Below are 13,211 nucleotides of genomic sequence, written 5' to 3' on the forward strand. Positions count from 1 at the left end.
GTATATAATTGGAAACTACAAATACTAGAGAACTCATTTAAAGCTGAGGCTTAGTAATGTAATTTCATTAGAAGTAGCAGTATTGATATACCAGAGACAGTCATAATTTTTTCTGGAGATGTCTCAGATCTCAGATGGTTTGAAAAAATATCAGTGAGGGAGGTGTTGGGGGTGTGGTAAAAGGATAGACTCTACCTTATATGCGTTATTCTAAAGTAGATTTAAAATGGATCAGTAAGGTTTTGTCCATCTAATTTAATTTAACATTGAATTTGTACTACTTGTTACTCAATATTAAAATAAGAATATGGTTATTGCATAAGACTCATGCTATCTCTAGAAGTCCTCTTCTTTACATTTCCCCTCTTCCAAAAATGCAGAGAAGTAACTAATATGGTTATTTAATGTAGGAAATTTATAGAAAATGGTTTTGTTTCTCTTGCAGACTATACTATTTTTTTGTTGTTATTCAGTTACAGTTGACATTCAATATAATTCTAGTTCCAGGTATATAGCATAGTGGTTAGATGTTTATATAATTTATGTAGTGATTCCCTTGATTAGTCTAGGTTCCACATGACACTATATGGGTTTCTTGACTCATATTATGCCTCATTGGTCCAATCTATCGGGCAGACAACTTTGGGGTAGCTATGCCAGTCCAACTCAACAGATTCAAGTCTGTTGAAAAACAAAGCTGGGAGTAAGGCATGCTGTTTCAAGTCAGTTCTATTTGACCATGTTTATTGAGACCTTAGTATATATAAAGGATAATAATTAATGAATGGGACTTCTATATGGAGATGAACATTGAAGAGAGGTAAAAATCGAGGGAGTGAGAGTCATTCAAAAAATGATCAGGATTTAAGATAGAACTGTGTCCAGAAGAGAAAGTATCAAAAGATACAGAGCAAAATCAATTAAGAGTGAAGATTGCTACAAGAATTTCAGAGTCAAATGCAGTAAAAAGGCTGGCCAGAATAAACCCTAAGAAAGAGGTTTGTGATTGATAAATCAATTTTTTTTGAGAAAGATTTTAGTGCGGGCTGTTGGCACGGACCACATTATGTGATGGAGTAGGTTGTAAAATACTACAGAATATAGCCTATATTTTCAAAGCATTAAACATAGAAAAACAAGAAAGAGGAGAGCAGAATCCCATACACAATATCTTGGGTTCTTGGAAATCAAGTGAAGGAGTCATTAGAGGAAAAGAGAAACTAAAGATACTAAGGGAAATCCTGGGAGGGCTGGCAAAGATAAGATCAGTTGTTCAAATAGTTCAGATAAGTGTTTCTCTGAAACTGGAGAGAATAAAATAATTTATAATACGGAGAAGTTTGAAGTGAAAAGTAGAAATTTGAAAGAATTATCATTGGATAGTTTCTATCATTCTATTGATGTAAGAAACCAATGCCATAGGATGAAAGTGAGGGCTTCATTTGCTCCTTCAGTAAAAAAAACACGCATGAAATTTATATAAATTAGGCGCAGTCCTGATGATTGAAGATTTGTTGAAAAATGAAATATGCATGATTTCTGCTCCAGCACAGAAGCCAAATTAAAAGATAAGAAAACAGATCAATACTACAGCTTTTAGCAGAGATAATATGTTTTGAAAAAGAAAAATACACAGTGAGCTGAGATACAAAAAGACAGCTGAGAGAGGGGATCAAGTTGTAAAACTAGTGCACTGAGAATTCTTCCATAAGCAGTTAAATTTAAAATGAGACTTGAACGATTAGATGAAACTAGCCAAGTGAAAAATGGGATGAGTCATTCCAAGTGAGGATACTGATAAGAAAAGGCTTTCCAGTAGAAAATGGTACAGCACATTGAAAGAACGTAAATAATTTAAGACTAATAATTTAATTTAAGACTAAAGTAATAAGTATGTGAGAATGTGATGAGACATACTAAGACATATCAAACAATTATAATGGTTAAAATTTGTTTGAATCCTGATTTAAAGAAATCAACAATAAAAATTGCAGGACAATTGGGAAAACTGAATGAAAAATGGATATTTGAGGATATTAAGGAATTACTGTTAAGGTGTTTATGTATAACAACTGTGTGATGGATAAGTTTTTATTAAAGCCATATATTTTACAGATATATGCTAAAGTAAATATGAATGAAATACCCTTATGTTAAAAATTCTCTAAGACACAACACAGCAGCAATGCAGGTAGGGATGTAGGGGTGTAGGGAATGTAGGTGAACAAAAATTGATAATGAGCTGATAATTTTTGAAGCTGAGTGACAGGCAAAAAAAAATGTTCATTATACTAGTGCCTTATATGTTTGAAATCTTCCATTATAAAAAGTTAAAAAAGAAAAAGAAAAGATTAAAAAGGTGAATGTATACTAAAAATGTAGGGCTTGAAACTACTGTGGTTATAATAAAATGTTTATTTTTTTATATATTTCATTATATATTTTCATCCCCTAAATACTCTTTTTAAACTTTAAATAACATGTTTGCTTGATATTTCAATATGCAATGATAAGAGAAATAAACCTTTGATACCTAACTTTACTGCCTTAATTCCACCAGCCATTCTGCATTATTCCCCTTCAAACTCCTGATTAATTCTCCTTCAATCATTAACCATACCCTCTGAATATTCTTCTATTTCTTTCTATTTAAATTCTATATATTTTAAAGGCTCATAAAAAACTCATATTTTCTAAATATAAAGAATATCATAAGTCTTTATATTTATTATGATATGTAGATAGTTTTAGATTCCATCTATGTGTTCATCATTTATCTGTTAATGCATCCATTTACTGATCTCTATACTCTTTTTATCTAACTATAATAATAATAATAATAATAAAGGAATTACCATGTAGAAGTGATTAGGGTTGGTTGTTTTATTACACTTCTATCAATAATAGAAATTAATCATGCTATTTAGGGAAGATAACATTGGGATCATTTGGTCATTTGGTTCAATCCCTCCATTTGTTAGAATAGTAAACCAAGACTAAAAATAAATAATTTGCCAAAAGCTATGTGGCTACTGAGTTGTTTTCTAAAATCATTTTAAATAACTTTGATGCCAGGGTAGAAGTCTTTTAGAAAAATTATATTTGAAAGGTCCTTCAATCACAAGCAACACTTTAACAGCTGGAAACTCCAGAAAATGGAATACAGTAACTCAAGGCTTAGGAAAAAAAAAAGTGTTCTAGAAACAAATTTGACTTTGACTTAAGATAGCATTTACATAATATAATAGGTAGTAGAAAACAATTTAACTATATACTAAATGGAAAGAAGCTAAATTAGGCTTCAATAATTGTCCTTTATTGAGCCAAAAATTATTCTGCATTAATGCTTCGGAGAGAGCATAATTCAGCATCCAATGGGCCTAGATGCAAACTCTGTCTCTGCCACCTGTCACTACATGAGTTTAAACTGTTTTGTGTACTGATTGAATGAGGTAAATATTGTGTAATGTCTTGTATAAATAAATAGTATGCTTTATAACTACTATAACAACTATTGTAGCTGTTACTACTATATTATCATAACTTATCATATAGGTAGCTAAATAAACAAATTGCTGATATTAAACAAGTTTGCTCCTAACACACATTTTAGAAAAGTTGGTTGGGCACAGGTAATAGAGACCATTGAATTGCATCATAATTCACTTGGATTTTTATACATTTAGGGCCCACAGTAAATGTTTTACAAAGTGAATGGATTTATGAATTTAATATTTTAGAAAATGTATCCAGTGATACTAAGCAAGATTCAAGGCTACTAAATAGAAAACTATTGGTATAGTCTATGAGAGACTTAATTAACAGGAGTATTAAAAAAAGTGACTATGATAACTGAATTGAATACATAGATGTTAGTTGAATTAGAATTGTAGAAAAAGGGCTAAAATAGTTTTATGTTTCTGTTTAGGCAATGAATCTAGCTAGCCTAAGACAATATTTTAGACATGAAATATTTAATTAGGTTTAGTCAACTTATTCACATCATTAACATTGAAAGAAGGAGCAAGTGTGCTTTCTTGACTGTAATTGATGTAAATATTGTATCGTTTTCAAGAATTTAAATCAGAAAGGTCAGCTTTTTTTCCTGTAGATATTGTGAATGGGTACAAGTAAATGCTAAATTATTTTGAATGAAAAATAAATATTTTTTAGACATTATTTCTTAGGTCATATATTGAGAACTTAAAATAAAGGCAGAAACATCCCTGAAAAAGTGATGCTGCCACATTCTTAACAAGCTTAAATATGCTTAAACACACACCCTCTCAAAGTAGGGTGTAACTGAATATGCACCTCTTTTTACAGGTTCCCATGAGGAGTCATAATGATAAGATATAATGTAACAGTCAAAGGTACATTGATTTCTTTAAAGAAATAAGAAACTATGTTATCATAGTGTATTTGTTTTGTGATGCTACCAAAATTCACATTTTCATTAAGATAAAATCTGTTTATGAAAAAATGAGTAACCCAATTATCTCATCCCATGGAAAAAATTATCACTACAACACAGAAATCAACAGTACTCATAAATATTTTAGTCAAGCTACATCTCTGCTCTTTACTTATCAATTTACCTACTTAAAGCTGTCGATACTCATTTTCTTTTGCTCTGTCTCAATGAAGATAAAAGGATGACTAGTCACTATCCACTAGATTTTAAAAACGCATTAAGAATTCACATATGTGTCTAAAATTGTTTTATAATTTGTTTCATTAATAATTCATTTATCCTTTCCCCCCTTTGTTAATAATATTTGCCTATCAGAGCTGAATTTTCCAAGAGCTCTTTTTCTAAAGTGTATTATTAATAAAATAATAATGAAAAATGTATTTACTACTTTTGATTCAATAAATATAAGAAACCATCTAAATATTTACTTTAGGTACTTTTAAAAAAATGCCATTTTCTTAATAGTAAGTCATTAATAGCATAAAATATAAAACATTCCATTATAAAGACCCACAAAAAACATTTTATCGAAAGAAAATTCTTAGAGATTGAAAAGTCATAGGAAAGGTAGTTGTTGTTTTTTTCTACACTATCTGAAAAAGAAACAAAAATTATTCTAAAGTACAACTAGAGCATTTCTAGAAATATAATTTTATTTTTATTAAGATATGCTTAGCTTAAAGAGGCCAGTTAAATGACACAAGCCAGGAGAAACTTACTAAATGGATAGGTTTGTCCTAAACTAAAGGTACATTCTTTTTTTTTTTTTTAATTAAAGGTACATTCTTATTCTTAATCCAAATCAACTCACAATTCTTTATTTTTTTATCTTTTCTTTTCAAGAGAAAAACCTATTGTATGTGATGAGGAAGAGGATATTTTCTCTCTCTCTCCACAGCAATAACTGTTAAACATGCAATACTTTTATTGTTTAATCATACTCAAAATAACTTCACACCCCTCAATTTAACTCAGAATAATGATAATGGTTATAGCTATAACTTGGACTATATCTACTGCATATGCTAAATGAGTTTTTGGTAGTAAATCTGAGAGGCTTTTTAAAAAAATCATCATTTTACAAAAGAAAGTGAATCACAGAAAAGTTACAACTTACCCATAGGCGCATAACTAGATTGAATCAGATCCCAAATTATAACTGACTCTTTGATTCTAAAGTGGGCACCTAGAACCAAGCATTATGCAGGTTAGTGTTTAATTGGGAGAAAAAAATAAAAAGATAAAGATAACACATGGAAAATGAAGCAGCAACTAAATTAAATTGGAAAACCAAAGTAAAAGAAGTAGAAATAAGTATCTCATAATCCCTCATATTTTATGCAGGTGACCATTTTTCCTAGCATTCATTTAAATGTCCTTTATATTCTACTGAAAAAGAAATTCTGAATCAGACAGAAGACCGCATACATCATGACTGGGAAATTACTTGTAAATTTTATAGACAAGTGTGGCATTCATTAAAGTTTTAAAAAGTCTTGCACTTTAGTGCATTTACAATATGTAAATGATGAATTGTGCTAGTAATTCTTTCAACCCATTTCACAGCGGTTCTTACTTGACCTCTTAAATCGTCACTAGAATTTTTTATAGAGAGAAAAAGGCAAAAACTTTGTAAAAAATTTCCATTCAGCATACAGTGTTTAACCAAGCTGATTTTTCATTATAAAAGGCATACATAATAGTTACTAATAGTTCTTCTTATTATTATTATTATTATAACTATTATTAACAATTCTCACTATTATTATTACTACTAATAGTTCTCACAGTGCCAGCCATTGTGCTTAGTGATAAACATACATTTATATACCTTAAATAAAGCAAATTAGACATAAAATATACGTTATTCTAGAGAGGTGCTAGCTCAGGCAAATTTCAGTGAGTTATTAGGTTGGTTCAAACGTAATTGCGTTTTATGCATTTATTTTTAACCTTTGAAACGGCAATTGCGTTTGCACCAACCTAACACTATTTGATATCACTCATGATGCAAAAACTTTATAATAGCAAATGAATTAATTACTAGAATATTTTAATAACTAACTTTGGTCATGAAAAGGACAATTTTCCTTTTTTTGTCCTGTATATACTGTGACTCTTGAGCAAAAATTAAATTGTATTATGTGTTTTTCTACTCTCCAGATCATCATTCATACAAACTTGTGTTCAATAAATGTTTATTGAACAAATGACTCAACCAACAGATTAAGTTGTTATGATATTGAAAATTATAGATTGGTAAATGAATGCTTAATTTGAAATTGAAATCCCTGAATATGAAACCTTTCCTATAATTTTTAGTCATGAGAGTTGGAGAAACCACTGAGACTCTGTGATTCTCTGATTTTAATCTAACAAATGGGGTCACCAATGCTAAATCTCAAGAATGCTATGAGAATCAAAATGAGACAATACAAGCAAATTAATTTTATTAACTTCAAAATTATGGCTATGGATATCTGGGTTCTCATTTATTTTGATAATTCACAGAAATGACACAAGCTATTATAACACATATTACTATCTCAGTTAACATGAGTCAGATTCTACAGGTACATACATGACAGCAATGGCACAGTACAATAAAGAACAGAATTAAGCAATTTATATTTTGATCTGATTTTGTTATTACAATTTATATCTTTTCTATACCATTATCTTTGCAACTTAGATTCTTCAATTGTAAAATAAGAATGTAATACTAGAATATTTCTATATTTTCTCAATTCTACTAGGCTCTTAAGGATTCATTAGTGGACATAGTAATATTTCAACTGTGCCAGCATTGGCACCTCTAAACCCCTGTGTTGTTAAAGGGTTAACTGTGTGTATATATTGTGTTAAATGATCAGCACAATATGTCTAGTTAACATCCATCATCACACATAGTAGTTATAATTTTTTTTCTTGTGATAAGAACTTTTAAGATCTATTCTCTATTCTACACATTTATTTCTGTGATTGCTATCACAATAGACCAGTGCTCTCACCTTTTACTGCGGGGCACACCAAATGCCATCAGTGCAGTACTCACTGTGGTGTTTACTATAGTGACACTGCCAAATCCATTGTCCTCCACGTTTTTCAGTGTCTCTTTTATGAAATACAATGTTCTCAGGACCAGGACAAGTTTTGCTTCTTATGAGCAAGTCACATTAATTTTTGAGATAATGACACTGAATTACACATCTGATTATGCATTTTTCCCTTTCCTTTAGCTGTTAAGAATATCAGAGACAAATATTTAGTCTGCATTCAATAAATATTGTAGGAAATTATGAGCATATTTCTAAAGCAAATCTTTTCTTGGTTTCTAATTGGTTTTTTGTTTGTTTGTTTTTATTTCTCTCTCTCGCGCGCGCGCGCTCTCGCTCTCGCTCTTTCTCTTTCTCTCCACCTCCCTCCATCCCTGACTTTCTTTCTTTCCTTCCTTCCTTCCTTCCTTCCTTCCTTCCTTCCTTCCTTCCTTCCTTCCTTCCTTCCTTCCTTCCTTCCTTCCTTCCTTCCTTCCTTCCTTCCTTCCTTCCTTCCTTCCTTCCTTCCTTCCTTCCTTCCTTCCTTCCTTCCTTCCTTCCTTCCTTTCTTTCTCCCTTCTTTATTTCTTTTACCTTTGTGTGTGAATGTGTATACCCACGGTAAATTATCTTTCTTAGTTTTTACTTCTATTTATTCTCTTTTTATTTTCTCTTTATCTGCATGTGTGTGTGTGAAAACATTGTAAATTATCTCAGTAATATCTGCCTATTAAGAGATTCCGTTTTGACTTACATAAACCACATCTGAAAATCAATCTTAGTTATATTTTAATCACCCTTAATTTTAGATCAAACAAAATGATTATGCTTAGCCACTAGTTTTATTAGACTTTTGGGGGCATTTAACAACTTACCCCCTTCATTTATGGGAATATGTTATTTATAATATGTCTACCTTTAGACTCACCATCATCTCTGAGTCTCCTTCTCCTGAATTATTGTCATTTAGAACAATTACAGAGTCTCTTGGGATTCTGATGTCAAAGTGAAAAAATAATAGTAAGCATGTAAATGATTAAAATATATTTATGGTAACAAATATTTTCAGAAAAAAATTAAGTTATCTGCATTTGCTTATTTTTTAGATGGCATAAAAAGCCTTTAAGTCAATTAAATGGTTATGTGGAGGACAAAAATAAAAATTAGGAAACAGATACAAATCACTTAGAGAAATGCAAAATTCCAGGTTCAGAGCAGGAAATGTAGAATTATCCCTAGCATGGTTTGTTTATTTGTTTGTTTGTTTGTTTGTTTGTTTATTTGGTTTTGGTGATGAAGTTTGGTTGCTTTTTATCCTTAAAACCAAGGAATGCTATCAAGGTCACTGAGGTCATGCTAAATGGATACATGAACCAAATTGAGGAGGGTGATAGGAGAATTTGAGCACAGGCTTGTATTGTGGCAAACATTCATTGCAATATGAACCTCACAAATATATATCTCATCCATAAACCTCTGTTCCCATAAGCCACATTCAGAAACCAAATAAGTTGCCAATGGTGTTAATTCCCAAGAGCTACAACATGAAATCCCCTCTCCCAATTACTCTTACATAAACGAAGGAACTGCCTTTATTAACCTATCTATGCCTTTTTCTATATAATTATTTTTACCTTGCTTCAATATAAAAATATTTGAAACACCTTAAAATATATACAAGAAGATAAAAACATAACTGTCTAAAATCAGGTAAAGAAAAAAATAAGGGCAGGTAGAATTAAAATTTAAATTGCATTATCAGTTATAAGCAAGTTTTCTGAAGGAAGATAGCAAATCTTTAGGATTTGTAACTAACTATTATGATGTAGGTCATATTAATACTTAAACTGCTTTATACCCATAAGATAAAACCAGCTGAGTAATCAGCAGAAATACATTTCCTTCCACGTATATTCATGAAATAGTTATACATTTTTATTTGCTTCTTTGTTTTTATGATACGTCTGTAGAAAATACAACAAGGGGTCATTTTTTGTAACATTATACTGAGGCAGAGTTCAGCAAACTTGAACCACACATGGGCTAGGTAGCCCTCTCTGGTCATCTGGCTGAATCTAAGCATCATGTTGCACTGATCTCAAAAAGGACAGCATTATTTTCTTCAGGTTGTCCTCCCTAAATAGTATGTTTTTCAATACAGCTTTTGCTAAGGATTGAGCTATCAGAAATTCAGGGTTATTTCTCTAGGAATAGATTATACTATTTTTTATAAATTTTCAGGCTAGGTATTAAAATATCAATACCAAAGGGCAATTAAAGGTGTTCTTTAACTAAACTAGTATACTATTGACCTGGAAAGATTCCCCAGTATTTTAAGAAAGATTACATTAAGATAGTGTGTGTAAGATAGCACAATTCAATCACTGTAAACCTATCAAACAAGAAAACAACAGAACTAAATGAATAAGAAATTGAAAAGTTGGTATCTCAATGTAGGAAGATGACAGATGTTCTCGATACTTTTCTATATTGCCTGATATTTTTAAAATATTTTGATAGCATATACATTTTCTTCAGATTGGGCATAAATTTTAGTTATGATCATAATCATGGGGTTATAATATTTTATAATCCACAGTAAACAAATCCAGAGAAAATTAAAACTATTTAGTAATAATCATTATTGAAAATTTGGCATATATATATATATATATATATATATATATATATATATATATATATGTACATACATATATATATGAATTCTTTTATGGAAAAATTCATTAATATTCCAAAACTCATACTCATACTTGTTTCAGGACAAAAGCGATAAGGATTCCGAGCCTCATAAGAAGTGAGTGTCCTCAGGTCAGTTATTTGTATCAGAAAATTTAAGATAAAACAAAACATTGATGTGATATAATTAGTAAAAATTATTATCATTAAATTTTCTTGTTTTAAGTAAACCTATATGGATCTCCTAGGGATTGTAAAAAAAATTTTGTCCATATCTATATTTTATTTTCATTCACAGATCATAATATTATTATATTTTTAAAATAATGTATAGTTCATTTTCAAGTAATAGTTTACTAGTGACAGACAGGATAACATTATTTACATAATTTGTATTTCTTTTCAGTAGGGGAATATATACCAAACCACTGAAATTTCACGACCTAACTTTTCTTACTCTTAAATATCAGCTTCTAATCTGTCTTTTTTTTTTAGTGTCTGAACATAGAATGTTTTAAAAGACTTACAAATTTCATATTTTCTTGTTTAGTAGAACTTCCATATCATATTGTTCCATTCATCATTCCATTTGTTGGTAATATTCAGTATTGCTTGTTCAGTGAGTTATATTATAAATCCTATCCCTCCAATACCAAGGGAACAGTTCTGTACAAAGTACAATGGTGGACATTTAATCATAAAAGTATAAATGCATGTATACAATGTGTAATATTGTACAGGCTACTTATTTCCAATTTATGGAATGACACTGACAACTGTTAGAGAAATTGCTACCATTTGCTTTATTTTATTTATTTTAAATTTGTTACAATATATACCCAGTGATAGTTTAAAAGCTAACCAAATATTCTTGGAAATGAAACAAATTTGTGAATACTTGACTGACTCATGTAGAAGTGGCCTTAATACTCTGTCATGTTTACATGGGATTTATAAAATAGAGGATAGAGATAAGTCAACATTGTATAACAAATGTGTAAATGTTGCCTAATGCGTTAATCAAAACAAAGTTTTTCTAAAACATGCTGGATCTTGAAGCTAAAGAAATATATTTATTTAGAAAAATGATATCAGAATGACAATATGTACTATACTTGATTTAAAATATTTAAGAACATATTTTATTAACTTAAATCTGTGTTAAGAAGTCTACATTATTTCATTTAAAAATGCAAATCAATCAGTAGAATTAACTTCAACATTTCCTTTTACCCTTCTAAATCTTCTTCCATCACCTCCCACCTATATGACACTGAGCTAGGAAATAGGAAGAAAGGAACAAAAAAATTCTTCCTTTAGTTATACATTCAGATTCTGCCCCACAAGTAAGAATCTCTTTTAAGATTTTTATTGGCTGAAAAGCATTGTAAATAATCATGTAGATTTATTGTTTCAACTTACATCAGCTATTACTAAATTTTGCTTTATAGAATATTCACCCAAAATCTTAAATGTACTTTGATTCCTAAGGACACTTGTAACTAATGCATTGATGTAAAACAGCAGTCCTATTCTCAGAGATATTTACAGGAATGACCTGAAAAATTTCTTTCTGAATATATATTTTTGTGAAGATACACAGAGCACCTGTTTCTTGGAGACTCCCGTGCATATTGTCATAGCAGCATTAAATTAAAGTGGCTAAGAAATAACTCTGTAATGTTATAATGCTTTGTTTCAATATTTCATTTATATGTTGGAACACAGAATACTGTTTTATTATAACGTCAGTATTTGTGTGTGTGTGTGTGTGTGTGTGTGTGTGTGTGTACAATGTATTGGTTTGTTTGTATGTTTGTTTTGTCTTGATTTTCTTTTGTTATTCCCCAACATACTAGTTTGGGAAACACTGAAATGACATGTAGTCCATAGCTGATATCACAGTAATGAACAATCATAGATAAAAATGCGTGATGAAATAATAAGTCGCTGACATTTTAAGAATTTATATTACTTGGTTCACCAGATCTTTATGCAGTTCTAACCTCCCCAAAAGCACAATTCTAAAATACCTTTACTTGAATTCATACATCTTACTTGTTATGAAGAATATTGTCTTTTAAAACCCCAAAAAATGAAAGAAAAAAAAATGTTCTATACTAAACTTAGTTACCAAAGGAGAGCAATAGTATTTTAACCATAATTCTTGAAACATCAATCATGCTACTTATTTTTAATAGCATTTATTTATTTAAGCCTGAAAATTGTTATTATTTTAAACATTTTTGATAAAAATGTGAAAAATGCATTAAATATTTATCTTCTTTCTCTAAGGATGTAGAACATAGTTTTATAATTCCTTAATGATGCATTGCTAATTTTCAGACATTGTTAAAAAACTTTAGTATCCTCAGGAATAATTGAAATATAAATTCTATTAGATCCAAAAAATTATAATGATAATAAGTAGCTTTAGCTTCTATGCTTATACATTTCTGCATTTTTATTTTCTTTATTTTCTTTATTAAATTTAACTAATAAATAAAAGCATCTTTAAATGAATAAGGTGTTAGGTTCTAGTACCAGTTTTACCAACCACAGGCGCAAAGAGAAGTGTAGAGATGGAAGAGTACAGGAACAGAGCTTTTCAGAAAACTGACATAAGAGTGAAAGGACTTCCATGAAGATTTGAAGTGCCCGCCTATACAAAGGCCTTATATACATATATAATTTAATAACTGTTTAATAACCAGTATGGTGCGGACACTGCCTAATGAGCATAAATACTAGCCTCAGCACTAAAGCAGGATTCTAGAGATCTCTATGTAGGCCCTTTTGTTGCGCCATTATTCTTAGAGTACAGGACAAAGGCAGCTGTGACTGTCAGGGCATTTGAGCTATTTATAAAATAACAAGTATTGATGAGAGTGTGGAGAAACTGGAATACATGTAGAATGTTGGTAGAATGGCAAAATTGGCATAGCTGCTATGGAAAACAGTATGTAGAGGCCTCAAAAAAACTAAAAATAGAAATAAAAACATGA

Source organism: Rhinolophus sinicus, chromosome 17 (genome assembly GCF_057876585.1).
Source record: "Rhinolophus sinicus isolate RSI-liver-muscle chromosome 17, RSI-T2T, whole genome shotgun sequence".
In the NCBI taxonomy this organism is placed as follows: domain Eukaryota; kingdom Metazoa; phylum Chordata; class Mammalia; order Chiroptera; family Rhinolophidae; genus Rhinolophus; species Rhinolophus sinicus.